The following is a 13,382-nucleotide window of genomic DNA, read 5'->3' as shown; positions in this document are numbered from 1 at the left end:
TATATATATATATATATTTATATATACATATATACCATCAATATTTTCATTTAGTTTCTAGACCTTTTAAGGTCATTTACTAACCAATAAATAAACTTTTTCTCATATCTTAAATGTTACTAAAATCATAATTTTCATTTTGGACAAGAAGTGGATGTCAGTTGTTTATTCATTCATTTGTTTATCATTAATGGGACATGTTTATGGGGCCATGTTTCAATACGAAATTTCCATTCTCATCAACAAGTTGCTTGAGTATTTACAATTTATATCACCAACTGAGAAACTCTAACCACATCTTACATTTCAGTAGTTACGCTGCCTTTTTCACTTTGTCTTGTGAATATAACATTTATTTGTATTTCTTGGCTGATCATGTTAACAAATAATATCATTTTAGGTATCAACATAATAGCATTGAATTTAAATGTGAATTCTCAGCACACAGTATATTTTACAGGAAGGTAAGATCACTCTCATCAGAGATATAACACAATTAAGTATTTTGCCCAAAACATTTTGATACTAATATAATTTTTAAAACTTTTTCCCAAAGTTCCAGTTTTTATATCTCCCTTCATCGCCCACCCTGACTGACTACTACCCACAAATAAATAAATCCTTCACATTTTAGCTGCATCCACCAAAGTAAGGTGCACAGACCCATGGACATGCAGATTATCATTGCTAAAATAATTTTGAGGTTTTAAAACTCAGTTGCTCATTGGAATTATCTGGGTGAGCTTTAAAAAATATGGCTGGCTGGGTCAAACCCCAGAGAGTCTGATTTAATTGGCCTAAGCACCAGGAGTTTTAAAAGCTCCCCTGGTGGTTCTAATATGCAGCCAAAATTAAGAACCACTCTTCTAAATCACCTATTTCACACATGAAACAATTAACCCTATCAGTGACACACACAAACTCCATGTCAGAACAGTAAACTTCAAATCTTCAGAATCCCAGTTCTTTTTTTACGAAGCCAGAGGGCTTGAACTGTTTTGTTTTGTTTTGTTTTGTTTTGTTTTGTTTTGTTTCCCCAAAATTTATTAGGGATATTACATGAGAGTAGAGGTTATGGGGTAAAAAAAAAAGCAGGAGGAACTCCAGAGAGAAAAACAACAGAACACATGCAGCTGGAGCCATGGGTCCCTCCATGTGTACTCTTTGATTGTTGGACATCAATGGAATGAAAGGCCCTTGGTCCTGTGAAGGCTTGATGATCCAGTGTAGGGGAATGACAGTACAGGGAAGCAGGAGTGGGTGGCTTGGTGAGCAGGAGGAGTGGAGTGGGATAAGGGATTTTCGGAGGGGAAACCAGGAAAGGGGATAACATTTGAAATGCAAATGAAGAAAATATCTAATAAAGAAAAAAGAAAAACAACAGAACAAAGGTGTTCTGAAGGGGAAATGGAAAAATAAGGGGCATAGTGTGTGTGTGTGTGTGTGTGTGTGTGTGTGTGTGTGTGTGTGTGTACACATCTCTGTTGGGGGGTTGAGATCTAGAGGAGGAAAAGAGAGAGAAGAAGGTTAAATAAAACTAAGGATATCTGAAAAAGACATCAAGAATCATAGAGTTCATTTTTTTTAATATTTGTGCTCATGCACATGCGCACATGCATACACACACACATTATAAAGTTATGCCATTTGAGTTAACAGTGCTTCCACCCACAAAGCCATACAATAACAAAATCTCCAGTACAAGATATGGGAAACCTCTTCTCAAGTTCTTAGTAATGGAATCTATGTGACACACAATCTATCACTACCCCTACCCACCAAAAAAGATAAAGGCTGAAGCATGGTCCTTGCCTTTCATAAATTATTGTCATTATTGCTGACAATACCACAGTTTGGACACAGGACTTAGAGGCCTACAACTGGAACTGACCTTAAAGTCTCCTCCCTGAGTCCTAACTCTTACAGTCTTGAAAGGAGATATGCAAATTGCCATGGTAGGAAAATCAATCAATAGTCCTACCCAGATAAAATTCTTAGGAACCACAACTATGACTAGAACAGAAGATATTCTGAATGGTGTGTTAGTGTTATTTATACCCTGAGTATAGCCAACAGCTATCTAATTGGACTTAAGGTGTGCTCAAAAGGAAGGAATTCTGTGGAGAGCGGTAGAGCTGGAGAGGCATTCGCCTTGACAAGATGGCGTCTACATCCGCTGTCGACTCCTGGTAAACAACTGTTTGCGCATGTGCGTAGAGTGAAAAGACGCCAAGTCATGGCCCATTCTGGGGCGTCACGTGGGGTGATGAGCAAACAGCCAATCATGGGCCGATACGCCGCGCTGTGGTGTATATAAGCAGTGCCGATTATTGACTCGGTCCTTTTTCCTCTTCACGATGCAATAAATGCTTGCTGCAGAAGGATCCTAGTGTCCGCGTGTCTTCTTGCTGGCAAGACGACTGCGCGGGCTACAGAATTCAAGTTTGAACACAATAAAACTAAGCTGCCACTTGTGGATGGTGAGACAAAGGACCCTAGAGGAAAACCTATTACTGCCACTTTCCTAAGCCAGTATAATTTCTACTTTCCTTCTGAATATTTATTCTTAGCTCCACAGATAAATGTAGTCCTAACCTCTCACAAAAGAAGCTTTTTGCAACAGATGATAACCTTTTCAGAAAGACACAGCTGGTCAAAATGCGAAGAACTACTGAACACATGGTGCCCATCACCAACTGATACATCACAAGAAGGGTCAGGGAACATTGAAGATGGACGGAAAGATTCTCAGAGCCAGAAGACCAAGGCATCTGGTGCCAGATGTGACTTACATGTATAACAGGAATGCTTCACCCAGAAAATTTCAACAATATAGTCACCTAAGACCTAAAAATGACAGTAACTGTTGACATGTTTCTGTGCATGAGGGAACTCTTGCTGGCTTCAACCCCAGATGAAGTGCTACAGGCAGCTAATGGCTGCTAGGAGATGGAAAAGTTAGTTTGCTCCAGGGAGAAGCCACAGATAGGTGATCTAAACCCATCGAACACAAACCAAAAACACAATCATGTGAGTAGTACTAAATGAACCTGATCAGTTATATTTATAAATTTAGAAATGACCTAAAGAATAGGAGGTCGTGAGAAACAAAAGAAAAGGGTAGACTTCCATATTCCTCATCATAGCAACTGTGACTTACCAAATCAAGAAACAACATTTACAAACAAAAAAACAAGGAAAGAAATCTGGTTTACAATCAAAAGGCATTTTAATCTATTGAAAATTGATGGTTCAGACAGCAATAGATCCCCTTCTGAAAAACTAAAGACCAACCAAAAGGTAAAAACCTTGTGACTTGGCAGATAGTGGGAGGGCTCCTCATTGAGAGTGTTACTATTCTTCCTCAGGACCTGAGTTTAGTTCCCACCTACCATAGCTTGTGGTTCACAACCCCCTTTAACTCCACCTTCAACTGCAGAGGAAAGGCTCTGTTGCCACCCTCTGATCTCCATGTGCACATATACACACGGCATGCACTCACACAAACACGCATACACATAAATAAAGATAACTGTTTTTTGATGGAAAGACAAACTGTAACTGTTAAAAGGAAACCCCAACTTTAGTAATGAAGGTTGTTTACTACAAAATGTAAATTTGAGCTGTCAATCAGGTTAAGACACTAAAAACCCCTCTGCCTTTCTAATAACATGCCAATCAATGTTTATTTCATCATTCTTACAGCAGATATTGTCTTTCCATAGAGTGAAGTAGGCTAAAAATGTATTTAGGGACATGGCTCTAAGACATTAGAAGGTTTATCAGAGAGTTAGCATAAAAAAAAGAGAGAAATTGAATGTTAGGATGAAAAGCTAGAGATGATTGTAGGAAGGAAGGCAGGAAAGTTGGATAGACGATGTTAATTCAGAATGAGATCCCTGTTGCTTGGTGGAAACTAGACACATGCTTATTTCCTACACTAAGCCAAAGTAGAAGAGTGGCTAGGATGGTGATTTCTTTGCTGACTTGGTTAGGGCTACTATTGCTGCAGTTAAACTCTGTGGGCTCCCCATACCCATAGACCACTGCAGCAGGTCTTCTCGAGGTCTCAGGATTCAGATAGGGCTAAAGAGCTGCACTCAGGCTGTTGTGAGTACTGAGGGTATAAAGACCTAGGAGAGCCTGTTGGAGGACAGCTGGTTTATTGAAATAGAGAGACTAGATTTTATGGATCTAGTCAGAGGGAGCTGTTTTAGTTAGGGCTTTACTGCTGTGAACAGACACATTTAATAAAGACATTTAATTGGGGCTGGCTTACAAGTTCAGAGGTTCAGTCCATTACCATCAAGGTGGGAACATGGTAGAATCCAGACAGGCATGGTGCAGGAGGAGCTGATAGGTCTATACCTTCATCTGAAGGCTGCTAGCAGAATACTGGCTTCCAGGCAGCTAGCATGAGGGTCGTAAGCTCATGCCCACAGTGACACACCTGCTCCAGAAAGCACACACCTCCTAATAATGCCACTCCCTGGGCCAAGCATATACAAACCATCACAGAAAGGAAGAAAACAACAAGGGAAGAAGTGTTGAAGCAGGGATTTCCCTGTCAACTAGAGTAGCAGAGTGCTGGTCACATGATTTCTGAGAGGCCACTTCTCTGGCTGGGAAACAGAAGTTTAACTGGCTTTATCAGGACATTTTCTTCATCTCTCTAGAGCTGAGTAACTCCACTCCTGCCATTCTCTACCATTCTGCAGCTGGCTTGGGAATCCACAAAACAAAATTTCATAAATAATTTGTGGAGGAAGGGGCATACATGACTAACACTTCCATATCATTATTCTCCATCTAAGGAAGTGAGGAAGGGAATTCAAACAAGCCAGAAACCTGGAGACAGGAGCTGACACAGAGACCATAAAGGAGTGCAAAGGGCTGCTTCCTGACATGTTCCTCATGGCTTGTTCAGCTTGCTTTCTTATAACAAACAGAAACACCAGGCCAACTACCCATAGTGGGTTGGGCTCTCTAACATTAATCAGTAATTAAGAAAATGTCCTACAGGGTGTCTACAGCCCAACTTTTTTGTTGTTGTTGTGTGTTTGTTTGTTTTTCGAGACTGGGTTTCTCTGTGTAGCCCCGGCTATCCTGGAACTCACTCTGTAGACCAGTCTGGCCTTGAACTCAGAAATCCGCCTACCTCTGCCTCCTAAGTGCTGGGAATAAAGGCATGTACCACCACTGCATGGCCTACAGCCCAATTTTAATGATTCATTTTCTCAGTTGAGGTTGTTTCCTCTCATATGATCCCAGCTTCTGTCAAATTGACATAAAACTAGCCAGCACACTTGCATAATCTCAATGTGGAAGATTCTCAGCATCTATTTTAAGAAAGGAACAGTGAGAACCTAGATCTACAGTGCTGAATGCAGCCATCTACCACCTCTGATACCAATTAAGGCACAGCTAGTATCAACCAATCACTTGCAGGTTGTTTCTTAAAAGTTGTATCTGTAGGTCGTTTTAACTAAATTTATTCTAAGACAGTATTGTATATATATATATATATATATATATATATATATATACACATATATGTATATGTGTATGTGTATATATACATATATATGTGTATGTGTGTATATATATATACATATGATTCCAACTACCCTCATTCCTCCTATATAATGCATTCTGACTACCTTCATCCCTCCTATTGTCTCCTTCCCACTACCACCCCACCCCAAGGTTGCATCCATCTCTTTATGCCTTAAAATTTCTATTAGGCATCCATTCTTTTACTTTCATTTTGACTTGCTCATACTAGTTCCCATCAGTGCATAGAATCTAAAATATAATCTCCTTGATATATCCTTATTATACAATCTACAAGAAAGAATAGTCTATATTAGTTGTCTGCAAAATGCCCAAAAGTCCCTTAGCATTAGATATAAACATGATTTCAGTCCTAATAAAAGAACTATAAACTTTATTATTTTCCTTCTTTATATAGAAAAAGTAGGTTTAAAACATCTTTCTCCACCCAAGACTACAAAATTCTAATTTATTTTTCAAATTTTTCAAACTCCACATTTCTTTCTCTGATATCCCTTGTAGTAATTTTTAGCCTATCAATAAGAGAGAAATACCACTATTCTTTCTTAATGGATGATCCAGCAGTCCTAAACAGTAGAGATCCTTCTTCTCCATGAATGACATTTCTATCCTCTTTTATTCTCTCAGACCCTTGGAAAAATGCCATTTTATGGTGAGCTGCAGTCTATACTTTCTTTAAATTAATTTACTTTTTACACCCCATATTCCATTCTCTACCCACTCCACCCAACCCCCGACTGTTCCACATCCCACACATCCTCCCCACACCCCTGTCATCACATGGATGCCCTCACCCCCCTCCCCACCTGACCTCTGAACTCCTTAGGGACTCCAGTCTCTTGAAGTTTGGTGCTTCATCTCTGAATGAACACAGACCCGGAAGTCCTCTATTGTATGTGTGTTGGGGGCCTTATATCATCTGGTGTATCCTGTCTGTTTGGTGGGCCAGTATTTGAGAGATCTTGGGGGTCCAGATTAATTGAGACTGCTAGTACTCCTACAGGATTGCCCTTCTCCTCAGTTCCTTTCAACAATTCAACAACAAGGGTCCCTGAGGGCCAGCAGGAAGAATGGAAACAGGCAACCTCAGGAAATAGGAGGTTGAGGGAACCCTCCAGAATGCACCAGAAACCTGGGAGGTAAGAGACTCTCGGGACTCAAAGGTAGATGAAATGCCTGACAATAGGGAGATGCAACTTATAGAGAGGGAACTTATAAGTCTACCTCCAGTAGGAAGATAGGGCATTAAGTGAGGGATGGGGTTGCCATCCTACAGTCACATCTCTGACCCATAATTGTTCCTGTCTGAAATAATTACAGGGATGGAAATGGAGAGTAGACTGAGGAAGAGAAGGTCTAGCAACAGGCCCAACATGAGATCCAGCTCAAGGGGAGGTCCCAAGGCCTGACACTAATACTGAGGATATGGAGCACTCACAAAAAGGGACATAGCATGACTGCCCTCCAAAAGACCCAACAAGCAGCTAAAGAGTCAGATGCAGATATTTGCACCCAACCAATGGACAGATGCACCCTACAGTTTTAAAGATAATTATAAATTTTTTTAAGAAAGAGGTATATTTATGAATAAATGTGAGCTTGTAAAATGTCATCAGATTTTAGAACCTGTTCATATCACATGGTCATGAAACAGAAGTTTATCTCCATTAGTATGTTCAGGTTTTCCTCATCTTCATATTCCTCATATCAAGCAATGAAGCAAACTTTTAAGGAGATAGAACCTGTTGAGACCACCTCAAGTACATAGGCATGGGCCCTGGTCAAGGGATGGGGCCATCCATCCATCTTGAAGTTTTTAATCCAGAAATGTTCCTGTCCAAGGGAAGAACAGGGAAGAGAAATGGAACAGAGACTGAAGGAGGGGCCAACGGAGAACTGCCCCATATGGGGCTCCATCTTGTCTGCAAACACCAAACCCAACACTGTTGCCGTGGTCAAGAGTCACTGGCTAACAGGAACCTTTTGTGATGGATCCTTGGGAAATCCGGCCAGCAACTGACTGATGCAGATGTGGATGCTTGGAGCCAACAATCAAACTGAGCTCAGGGAACCTATTGGGGGAGATGGCAAAAGGACTGGAGGAGCAAAGAAGGATTGCAACCCCATTGGAAGAACAACATAGATTGACCTGACCACCCAGTTTTCCCAGAGGCTAGACTACCAACCAAGGAGTGTACCTGGAGGGATCCATGGCTCCAGATACATATGTAGCAGAGTATCAACTTACTTGACAGCAATGGGAGGGGAGGCCTTTGGCCCCGGGGAGGTTTGATGCCCCAGCATAGGGGGATGCTGGATCTGTGGAGCAAAGGGAAGGAGGGAGGTGGGAGGGAGGATAGAGAGTTGGTGGAGGGGTAACCAGTTAGTGAGATATCATTCGAGATGTAATGAATGGAATGACTAGTAATAATAAAAAAAGATAGCTTCTTCCCACCTGTGGAAAAGATTAACCCTGTGATTGTTCTCCCTTAAAGTCAAGATAGTTTTGGGAGTATAATATGTGATAGAGGAAGTGAGGTGGAATCAGTCCAGTAATACCAACAAAGCTAGGGTACATTGGGTAAGATACCTAAGAAGGCTCCAGACAGAAATCCAGAGATTTATATTAGATTCCTGTTTTGTGTTCAGCATAGTTCTAATCAGTACTAATACCTAGTAAATAATAATAGTATAATTGTCACTTAATGTTTAACATGCTCAATCTTTTATTAAGCCTATTGCAATTACATTACTGTGGAGAGTGGTAGAGCTGGAGAGGCAGTCGCCATGGCAAGATGGCGCCTACTTCTGCTGTCAACTCCTGGTAAACAACTGTTTGCGCATGTGCGTAGAGTGAAAAGACGCCAAGTCATGGCCCATTCTGGGGCGTCACATGGGGTGATGAGCAAACAGCCAATCATGGGCGGACACGCCGCGCTGTGGTATATATAAGCAGTACCGATTATTGGCTCGCCCCCTTTTTCCCTCTGGATGAGGACAATAAACGTTTGCTGCAGAAGGATCCTAGTGTCCGCGTGTCTTCTTCCCGGCGAGACGACTGCGCGGGCCACACATTACTCTTGTTTACAAATGACACATGATATCTCTGGCATAAGCTAGCCACAATGTACATATTGCCCATGTGATACTAAAAGAAGATTTTGCTGTATCACTTTTTTATTTCAAAGTATCCATCATCACAAGTACTTATCTTTAGAAGGGCCTCCACTTCCATTTTTGCTTCTTCACTATTTAAATCTAGTACCAACCTTCCCTGCTCTCTGAAACTGCAGGTACTAGAACTCAGAGCATGGCTTAGGCATTTCAATCATATTAATTAAAGTACTTTTATTTAGCTTCATTTAAAATGGACAAAACAAGTGCTATGCCTATTTTATAGTTAAGAAAACTAGAGCTGGGCAGTGGTGGCACACATCTTTAATCCCAGCACTTGGGAGGCAGAGGCTGGCGGATTTCTGAATTCAAGGCCAGCCTGTCTCAAAAAAAACAGAATAAACAAAAACAAAACAAAAAAGAATACTAGATAGAAATGATATTTTCAAGATCAAACTATCAAAGGAGGTATAATGTTTATTCAAACATACTTTGTGGTCCCAAGATCTTTTTGGAGACATACCTAGTCCTCAAACATACAATTTTCACTCCCTGTAGATACTTCTCTCCTTCCACAGGAAAGAATTACCCACCCCATTTACTGCATAACAACCAGAAACTCAGAGTCTAAGTCTTGCCTGATTATATCCAAGTACAGATTTATACAACATAAATATCCAATCGATTTAACAAAATTATGAAACTGAATCCATGAGCATGGGAGATCTTTCGATCTTCTAAGTTCTTCTTCAATTTTTTTTTCTTCAGCCTTCAGACTCGAAATTCTTGTCATAGAGATATTTCACTTGCTTGGTTAGAGTCACAGCAAGATATTTTATATTATTTGTGACTACTGTGAAGGGAGTTCTTTCGCAACCCATTTATCCTTTGTGTAGAAGAATGCCACTAATTTGTTAGAGTTAGTATTATATCCAGCTATTTGGCTGAAGTTGTTTATCATCTGTAGGAACTCTCTGGTACAATTTTTGAGATCACTTATGGATACTATCATATCATCTGCAAATTGTGATAAAAAGTTGGTAAAGTTGCACCAGTTGGTGAATCCTGCTAAAGTTGATGAATGATCTCATTGAATGATTCTTCACACACACACACACACACACATACCCTCTTTGAGTGTGTGGTGTGTAACTGAATTGTAACATTTTAGTTGTCAGTAAAAGAAAGCCAACCAAAATTAGTTAGAAATAACATACAACTTGATATATATTCCCAAGAAGCCAAAGATTCAGCGATATTAGAATGTTAGAAGCAAGACTTCACAAAAAGCATTGAGGAGCTTTCAGTCTTAACCTCTTCATCTGCTGTCTTCATTCTTGTTTTCTCTGAGGCAGAGGTCTCTCCATGTAACAGCAGCAACAGTTCTCAGCATCTTAGACATATGTAATCCCAACCAAAGGGAAGAGAGTGAGGGGGAGAGGGAGAGAGAAAATGAACACTTTTTACTGAAAGTGTAAGATACATGGATGAGCTTCAGCTGGCAGATTTGGGTCAAATACCTGTTACAAAAACATTCACAATTGGTAATGTAACTGGTCTTGCCTTTGCAATGTTATTGTTCATCTCTCATCCTGAGGTGAATGTGGGCTTATGAGGAAGTTTCTAGAATACAAAGATAGATATAGGCATAGGTATAGGCATAGGCATATACATAGATGATGAGGTAGATAGATAGATAGATAGATAGATAGATAGATAGATAGATAGATAGATAGATAGATATTCGAAATTGTTGTGGAAATGTGTCATCTATTTCATAAGCTCACTGAGAATGTTTTCCAATGATACTTTCAAAGAGATTGTTCCTCAATGTTCTTTTAAAAAAACAACTACAAAAATTAAATTAAAAAGTCTTCCTCCTAACTAAAAATGAAAGTTTGGCTTACTTAACTGCTTTGGTAATGCTATAAATCTCACCTATCTTTTTCAACTCCGCATACAAAAGAGAAAGTCCCATCAGAAGACTCAGCTACTGCCAGCTCTCCTCAGATCTGATGTGCGCATGAAAATGAAAGCATTTAAAACTTTTATGCAAAAATCCAATTTGGAATAAAGATGTTTTATTGTTTCTTCTAGATTATTTGTTGTGTTGTAATCCCTTTAACCCAAATCACAGCACAGAAAAGGTTTTCCCCAATTTCTTGTGCAATCTTTACTTGAATATCACTGGCTGATACGATAAATGTTTGACAAAGTATTATAAAATAAAATTAAACCAATTTAAACCAATCTAAATCAACAATCCAATAGCAAAACTATACAGAACACAGCTATGATGTATGTAATACATTGAAAAGCCATCAGTGGGAAGGTCAGGGAATGGGGAGCATGCCAGAATACTCTCTAATCCTTATCTATGGAGGCTGTGCTTATGAGTAGTAAAGAGCAGCCCTCCAGTTGAGCATGATTCTGAAGCTTAGTGAGAGGACCTCATGTTAGGCTTTCAGGCTTGGCCTTAAAAGCTTTGGGTCAGCATCCTAAGTCCCCTCTAGTTTGTGAAGGAGGTGATGGGCCAACCACATACTTAGAGAGTAAATCCATGAAGGACTATATGGAAGGAGCCTCACTTTAGTTTCACACAGAAACTTAAGATATAAACATTAAATGTTAATTTAGTTAAACCAACACCTTCAACCTTTTTAGGCTAATATACAATGACCAAGAATTTACTAACAGAAAAAAATAGTGTTCTATATTTTAAAAAACAGATTTTAATTACTCTGTGTGTGTGTGTGTGTGTGTGTGTGTGTGTGTGTGTGCGTGCGTGTGTGTGTGTATATTATAGTACATTTGCAGAACTCAGAGATCAACCTTCTGGAATTATCTCTCTGCTTCCATCATGTGGGTTCGAGGGATTGAATTCAGATTGGCGGCAGCCTTGGTAGCAATTTCCCTAAACCAAATGACTTTTTAAAGAGACAGCTGAAGAGAGGCAGAAAAATGACAAGACACTGCAGTACAGTTTATCAATAAGCAAGAAGAGCATAGTATTTTTAATGGCAGAGGGCAGATAACAGAAAGAGTATGTCAGAGAAGCTTCTTTCTGCAGTAAGTGGTGGTTAATACTTGATTCGTCAAAGTGAAGAGAATTAGTGACTGTAGACCGCTCAGTACCAAATGAGACAACTGTATTGTACCTTCTCCCCATAATGCGCAAGGAACATCAATGAAGAGAGGGCACAAAGACTGAAAGAGCTAGAAAGTGAGGGAGATTTCTGGGATATTGTGTCTCCTAGATATGATAGACCTATTGTACTTGTGAATTCACAGGAAGTATGGCTTCCTGTACAAGAACTGTACAAATCAAGCCATTCAATACTCAAACATGAATGAAGAAAAGCTTACAAGCTCCTCTCTTAGCTGAGGGAATAGTGACAGTTCGTGGTTCCAGGGAAGGGAGAGTCAGTTCCCTTTAGGGGTATTGTCCATAGAATTCCACATATGCTAGCCAGCGATTGGCTCTATACCATGTATATATGAGCAGGTGTAACAGGACTGAAGAAGGATATGCAAAACCTAAAATATAAACAGGAAACAAATTGGCAGAATTATATGGTAGAAGTCTGTAAGAGGAGTTAGGAGATAGTGAGAGACAGATATGACCAAAGTAAATTGTATACTTCCTTAAATTCCATTAAAATAACACCTAAGAGACGAAATAATACTTTTTACAAGCTGGAAGGGAGATAGTTCAGAAAGGTTGGTGCTAATCAAGTAATACTTTGGAAAAATAAGAATTTTTACAAAGGATTAAATACTAACAGATCGGAATCAGAAGAAAATGAAGTGAAAAAAAAAAAACAGGTAGAAAGGGGCTAGGCTTGAGTGGTCGGAAGCTGAATGCCTCTAACCCTTGCTAATGGCAAACAGCTGATCCATTCACTGGAGGCAGTGAGTCAGGAGTATCTCCAAGCTGGGAAAGCCAATTCCATCTGGTGTGGAAGTGGGGGAACTGGATAAAAATTGTATGATGAATTCTTAGACTTTTCATCCACTATGTATTTCCTAAAATCTTGGGACCAGGCTTCTAGAATCTAAGATAAAACCTAAAAGGAGCTTCTCTTAGAAACCAAAGTGGGTTAAAAACTATTGGAAAGACTTCTAGATTCCAATCTGGCAAATAAACAGTATAGTCATCAACACTGTACCCTATGATCTAAGAGAAAGGATTGATAAACATTCATGATGAATAATTCTTATTAAATCTATCAGAGAAATGAAGGTATGATCCAAACAACTGTCTTCAAATTCGAAGAGACAGATAAGTGTGTACAGAGAATCACAACATACCATAGAAGATATCCACATTCATGGACACCAGGCTAGGAAGACTGATGTGGAATTAATGAATTGATGGAAGCTTATTGCCAAGAAGCACTAAGGATACATATTCCAGAGAAACTGGCTTTTGTAGCATATAACATATTTCTCAGCTTTATCTGAAGTGTTCATGTTATTTAATTTAAAAACATAAAACCAAGTTGTTGTAATCAATACTCAGGTATTGGCATGAAGCAAAATAGACCAAAGAAATACAACAGAATGTACAGAAATAAATTCTTTTTTTTCTTGCTAACATCAGAGATATAATAATTGATAAAAATCTTTTTTAAGATATTTTCTTTATTTACATGTAAATTTCTCCATTCCCAGTTTCCCCTCCAAAAAAACAA

The sequence above is a fragment of the Mastomys coucha genome, unplaced genomic scaffold, assembly GCF_008632895.1.
Source record: "Mastomys coucha isolate ucsf_1 unplaced genomic scaffold, UCSF_Mcou_1 pScaffold18, whole genome shotgun sequence".
NCBI lineage: Eukaryota > Metazoa > Chordata > Mammalia > Rodentia > Muridae > Mastomys > Mastomys coucha.
Note: the sequence above shows the minus strand (reverse complement) of the source record.